The sequence below is a fragment of the Aricia agestis genome, chromosome 5 (assembly GCF_905147365.1).
Source record: "Aricia agestis chromosome 5, ilAriAges1.1, whole genome shotgun sequence".
Taxonomy (NCBI): domain Eukaryota; kingdom Metazoa; phylum Arthropoda; class Insecta; order Lepidoptera; family Lycaenidae; genus Aricia; species Aricia agestis.
This window is the reverse complement of record NC_056410.1, coordinates 6145717-6151716: the sequence shown is the minus strand read 5'-3', so window position 1 is coordinate 6151716 and position 6000 is coordinate 6145717. Positions and strand designations below refer to the sequence as shown.

Sequence of the window (6000 nt, the reverse complement as noted above, 5' to 3'; positions counted from 1 at the left end):
TGTTACACATGATGGCAAAAATTTCATGGTTATTCGAATTGTAATTTATTTGCGCGTAGCTAATGATATATTTAAAACGTATATAAAGACACTGAAACCTTTAAAGACAGCATACTGCCGAGCTGTAAAGTGGAAAACAAAAATGAAAACTTTTTGTGTTCTGTTTTTGTTTGCGCTCGTAATGTGCTCGCTATCCGTTAGCGAAGCACGTACTCGTAGTATTGGTGATAATGCAGGTAACGAAGGTGAGATCTATATTTTATTCAATTACATTTTTTTAATACTAAAGTAAATATTATTTATTTCTTTGAACACTTGAAATACTGAGTAAATTGTCAAACAACTGGAATCATATATATTTATATACAATCCCAACCAGCAAAATAATCCTGTAATGCGATCTTATAATGCTATGTGGACTTTTATAGCTCCGATGATGGTTTTGGTATTTGCTACTGCACTTTTATCAGCATAAATGAATGCCGTTTTTACTTCAGTACGTTTTATCCTATAATTTGAGCTTATATCGGTATATAGGATCATATTTCGTGGCCACTACTGGATTAAGACTCCTGTAATAGCTAGGAACAAAACTGAATACACTCAGGAGAAATTAATCTAGTAACTCATACTTATATAATCCGGCTCTAGGATAATATCTTAGGAACATTTAAATCCTAAGACTCCTCGAGGAGCATCTACCAGGAATATATATACACTGAGGCACAATCACTCTTGATATTTATAGTTATAACCTCATATAAGCTTATATTTTATGGCCATTATAAGTAAATTAAAGTTAAAGTACTGAAAAACATTTATATTTCTTGTCTGATTTTAAATTTCTCTAGAAGTGATTTTATATTATTTTATTATAATATATATTTACTTAATTTTAATAACATCACTTAGATTATAACAGCACACAGTAGGATAAAATGTTCTCTTTATTGATTTATCGCATGCCGTTATAAGCTTAGATACACTTATAATGGCATTCCATAGTAGTGTTAATAGACTAAGTAATCTCAAACAATCCTGGTCAAAACTCTTATAGGCGAAAACACGCTTTATATGTTTATTTTGTAAATTAAATTATAGGAATTATTATAGCTTTTATTATATTTTTAACCTAGGACGCATAACAAAACCTTATAATATTTCTTAACTTGCAAATATATAAATATCAACAGAGTTTGTTTTGATTGATTGATGATTCAAATGTATACAGTGCCCTTTTTAAGACCGGGCTACCAAAAATATCATAGCACGCTAGCCCCGCCTACACAGTACACACCCCGCTATCCTCCAATTGTGATATGATTCCATGAATCGTGCCCGCATGAATTGTACTTTACGCTGCAGCTAATAGTGAACTATTAGCTGCTCACGCGAAATATCGCGTAACAATGGTTCCCGATTATAGCATGAAAGTGAAGGTCGTAAGTCCTAAAAATGTTTTTGATGATTACTTGAAAATTAAATACAATACTAATATTTCCTTTAGCTATTATTTTATAAAGTGTGTGATTGTAGTAGTGCAAGTTATTTAATAATAGTAACTCAATAAGTGTAGCAGATATTTGTTGAAAAGCCCAGAAATATTCATAAATTCAAAAAATATAATATAACTATCGAGTCAAAATAAGTGAATCGTGTTTTACGTTAGGCTAATATCAAATCAATATATTATAATGATTAAATAAATCTCAATTTCATTTGAGTCAATCGTCTTCAGGGATCGAAATACTTATTAGAAAACACAGCAAAATTTGGCAGCCCGCTCTTAATATGGATCTTAAAATTAACACCAAACGGGTTTTCGATTTTTAATTTAGAATTAATAATATTCAATATAGAATTAATTGACACTAAAATTTACATTTCTAGCACTGAAAACAGACCTGGCGCCATACCGATGCCTCGACAGTGATCAGTGTAGAATCGTCTGTCAACGAACCACTATACACGCGCTTCAAGCCCTCTGCTACGGCGATACCTGCTACTGCCAACCTGGACATTCTTAATGGTAGTATTAATTGTAATACACAAAATAAACGGATAGCAGATTTCTTGTTTTTTTTACTTCTGACTTTTGATTAGACGGTAATTTTTCTTCCGATTTTTAATTTTCAAAAAATTAAACTGTTCTAACAAATCAAACAGTGTTAATTGTTTTAAGACTAATATATAAAACCTGTGAATATTTTTAACAACTACAAAGTATATTATAATATCAACGTAATTTTAATAACATTATTTTAGGTATGAACTCGTGGCCGGTCAATGTATACGCGCGTATAAAATAATCTATGAGCATGCGAATTGCGAGCTCATAGGTCATTCATAACGCCGTGCTCGGTACAAGTAGACGTATTTATTTCTCAACAACGAGACAAACATAAAAACACCACTCGAATTTCAAATAAACAGCGCTTTTATAGTGCAGTTTTGTACGGCTTAAGCCCGTATTAGGTAGTTAAACTTACATTTTACATTTGATAAGTTTAGCTGTGAAAGAAAGGGGTGCTTAGTGCTTACGCTTTCTGAATACATTGTACCTACTGAGTTACTAATTTTTGTGATTTCCAAAGTGGTCAATCCTTGATAGTTTGGATCTTGATTCCCAAAGTGGTCCAGGTGTACCCCCAGGGCATCACGGGAGCCCGATAGGGGTCTACGCTTGCGTGGGAAAAAATAGGGGGTGCACGAATCGTTAACGGGGGTCTATGAAAATTAGGTGACCCGACTTGACTTCTCCTATGAATATAGGCAGACAATATTAAATTATCAGATTAAATATTAATCTCTATAGTCTATACCAAGAATATATGTCCCTCCCATTAAAATTATAACATCTACCTCAGGTTACCATTGCAGAAATTTAAATTTTGATTATATTGCGGCTAAGATATGTAGTGGATGTTCACCGGTTTTTTGTGTTATGTTCAATAGAGTAATGTATGTATACATTTTTAGTTTTAAGAGAATTTTCATTGTCTGTCTGTCAGAACTGTCATTGTCATTTATTATAACAAAATATTATTTAAAAAAAATATGAAAAAAATAGGGGTGATAGACCGATACTCAGAGAAGCCAAAAATCCAATAACATTAAAAAGGGCGTATAGGTACGGCAATTCTCGCTTTATTGCCCGGGGCCAGCGACGTTATAAATGTACATTCATTGACCATACAAAAATTATCAAAAGCCAGCGGTTCTACGGAACCCTATATTGCGCGTGGCCCAACACGCACTAGGCCGGTTTTTTTTTTTATAAAAAAATATTTCAGTTCTTTTAACAAACAAAACAGTGTTGATTGTTTTTAACATTAATACCATCTGAGAACAATATTAGTAACTACTCAGTCTATAGTTAATTTTTAATAATAATGTAAATTAATATTATGATTAAAAAAAAACCTGCCAAGTGCGGGGCGATGAAAACAGTAACAATTATAAATAAGTGGGTTGGAGCTATAACGGCTGCGACGTGCATTATATCAAACAAACTGCCTGCGATGCACCACCACCTAAGAGACACTTGACATAGATTAGTTACTTTATACTTGTAAGGTAGCTTCGAAGTGAGTAGGCATAAAACATATATGTTTTTATTACAATAATACCTACAGTAGGTTATTCTATTATGATAGTTAATGTAAAGCAATTACCTATCTGTAATGCAATTAATGTAATCGGTAAACCGTGTAAGCGTTGCGAAACGTAAACGTAAATAATACGTATTAGAGTAACAATGAAATCGTCATAATACAATTACACAGTGAATTCTTGAGATTGCACACAACGTAATACCAAAAATTTCATGGTTATTCGAATTGTAATTGATTTGCGCGTATCTAATGATATATTTTCAACGTATATAAAGATCCTGAAACCTTTAACGACAGCATTCTGCCGAGCTGCAAAGTGGGAAACAAAAATGAAAACTGTTTGTGTTCTGTTCTTGCTTGCGCTTGTTATAATGTGCTCGTTATCCATTTGCGAAGGACGTGATGATAAAGATGATGGTGTTTTAAATGGTGAAACTTATTTAATTTTATTAAATCTTTAAATATATTTATGTCCATTTTGATAAAATACATGAAAGTAAAAATTATGATGTGCTTTGAATTGAATTGAATAGGCTGTAGAACATTTGGAATTGTTTTAAGATACAATATAAAGAATACTACTTGGTAACAAATTGAAATGATATAACTATTATATCACTTAATTTTGTTAATTACAATATTTTATAAATCAATGTATGTGCCCTTTATGATATGTATCCACAATGAAATTCATAGCGGATGGGTTCAGGGCTGGGCATGGTTTTGAATTAATTGAAAATGCATATTTTAATACATTTCTAGCACTGAAAATAGGCTTAGTGGCATACCGATGCTTCGACAGCAAACAGTGTGTGATCGTCTGTCAACAAACCACTACGAACGTGATCCGAGCCCTCTGCTACTACGGTACCTGCTACTGCCAACCTGGACGTTCTGGATGGTAATTAGACTGTATAAAACAAGAAGTAAACGGATAGCAGATTTTGCCTATTTTTTTCTTCTAACATTTTATTATAAAATAATTTTGCTTTCCATTTTTACTTAATTTTAATTAAGAAATATTTTTAGTCTCCTAAGAGACAAACCTGTATTAATTGTTATTGATATACAACCTGAGAATATTATTCATTACTACAAAGTGTATAATATAATAATAATGATGTAATTTTACAACATTATTTTAGGTATGAACTCGTGAACGGTCATTCTATACGCGCGTATGAAATAATCTGTGAGCATGCGAACTCATAGGTCATTCATAACGCGGTGCTCGGTACAAGTAGACGTTTTTATTTCTCAACAACGAGACAAACATAAAAACACCACTCAAATTTCAAATAAACAGCGCTTTAAAGCGCAGTTTTGTACGGCTTAAGTCCGTATTAGGTAGTTAAATTTACATTTTACATTTGATATTTTCAGCCGTGAAAGTAAGGGGTGCTTACGCTGTCTGAATACATTGTATTGCGATATTAATTTTGGTAATTGGAAATTGAACTAAGACCATCCTTGATAGTTTTCTGTCAACCGTTTAAGTTTTTGTTCGTTTAGTTATGTAAATTATTTAATGGGAAATACGTCATTGTTATAATATTATAATATATTTTATTGCGATACTAACAATTTTGGTAATTGGAAATTGAACTAAGAACATCCTTGATAGTTTCTGTTTCAACTTTTTTTTGTCCGTTTATTCATGATTTAATTGTGAATTAACCTACATCGTCGTTATAATATTTAAACGAATAATTTTCTTTCACAAAATTTCTGCCACAATGTAAAAAGAATAGCGCAACAAAAAACAGTATAATTTATACATCTTCTCCGTCATTACGCATCATTGTTGGGACCCTTTCTTTGCGAAAACATTTCGCGTTTTGTCCGAGAGAAACAATACAACAATTTCCCTTTTATCGGAACAAAAAAATTGTAACGACAGCGATGACGATCTAAGAAAACTTACGAACAATTGTCGGGGAGATTAGCAGTGAAAAATCGTGGCGTGACGCCTGACGCCGTGACGAGGCGACAAACAAAACATTACTAATTGCTTCATCTTTTATTATAACCGCCTCAGACATTGCCTGACACCGCTAGGAGCACCATTTGAGAAGAAAATAGTGGAATGGTAAAATAGGTACATAGTCATTTATGCCGCTTCTTCGCAAAGACCCATGATGGACCAATACAAGTTATTTAAATGCGTCTAAGATTGCCAATGATCGTCGATTGTGCAAATCTAACACATGCTTGGGACAGCTTCGCGACTATTTGCACAATCGACGAATAGGGATGATGACAAGGTAAAAGATTAGCGAATTTTTTTAATAAAATAAAGAAATCACGGTAAAAAATAAGTGTTCCCAAAAGTTCAGCTTGACAGCATTTGTATTTTTTTTTTGTTATGCGCCTTCAAAGTTGGATA

The 6000-nt window shown here is 32.7% G+C and overlaps 2 long non-coding RNA genes across 2 annotated transcripts; both read left to right on the top strand.

The window, feature by feature from the left end:
• On the top strand, window positions 1-2072 carry LOC121727250. The gene is made up of 2 exons (XR_006035638.1): window positions 1-245; window positions 1891-2072. It is a non-coding gene; the product is annotated as an uncharacterized LOC121727250 (long non-coding RNA).
• Window positions 2073-3854: 1782 nt separating this feature from the next.
• On the top strand, window positions 3855-4560 carry LOC121727251. The gene is made up of 2 exons (XR_006035639.1): window positions 3855-4043; window positions 4377-4560. It is a non-coding gene; the product is annotated as an uncharacterized LOC121727251 (long non-coding RNA).
• Window positions 4561-6000: the final 1440 nt, after the last annotated feature.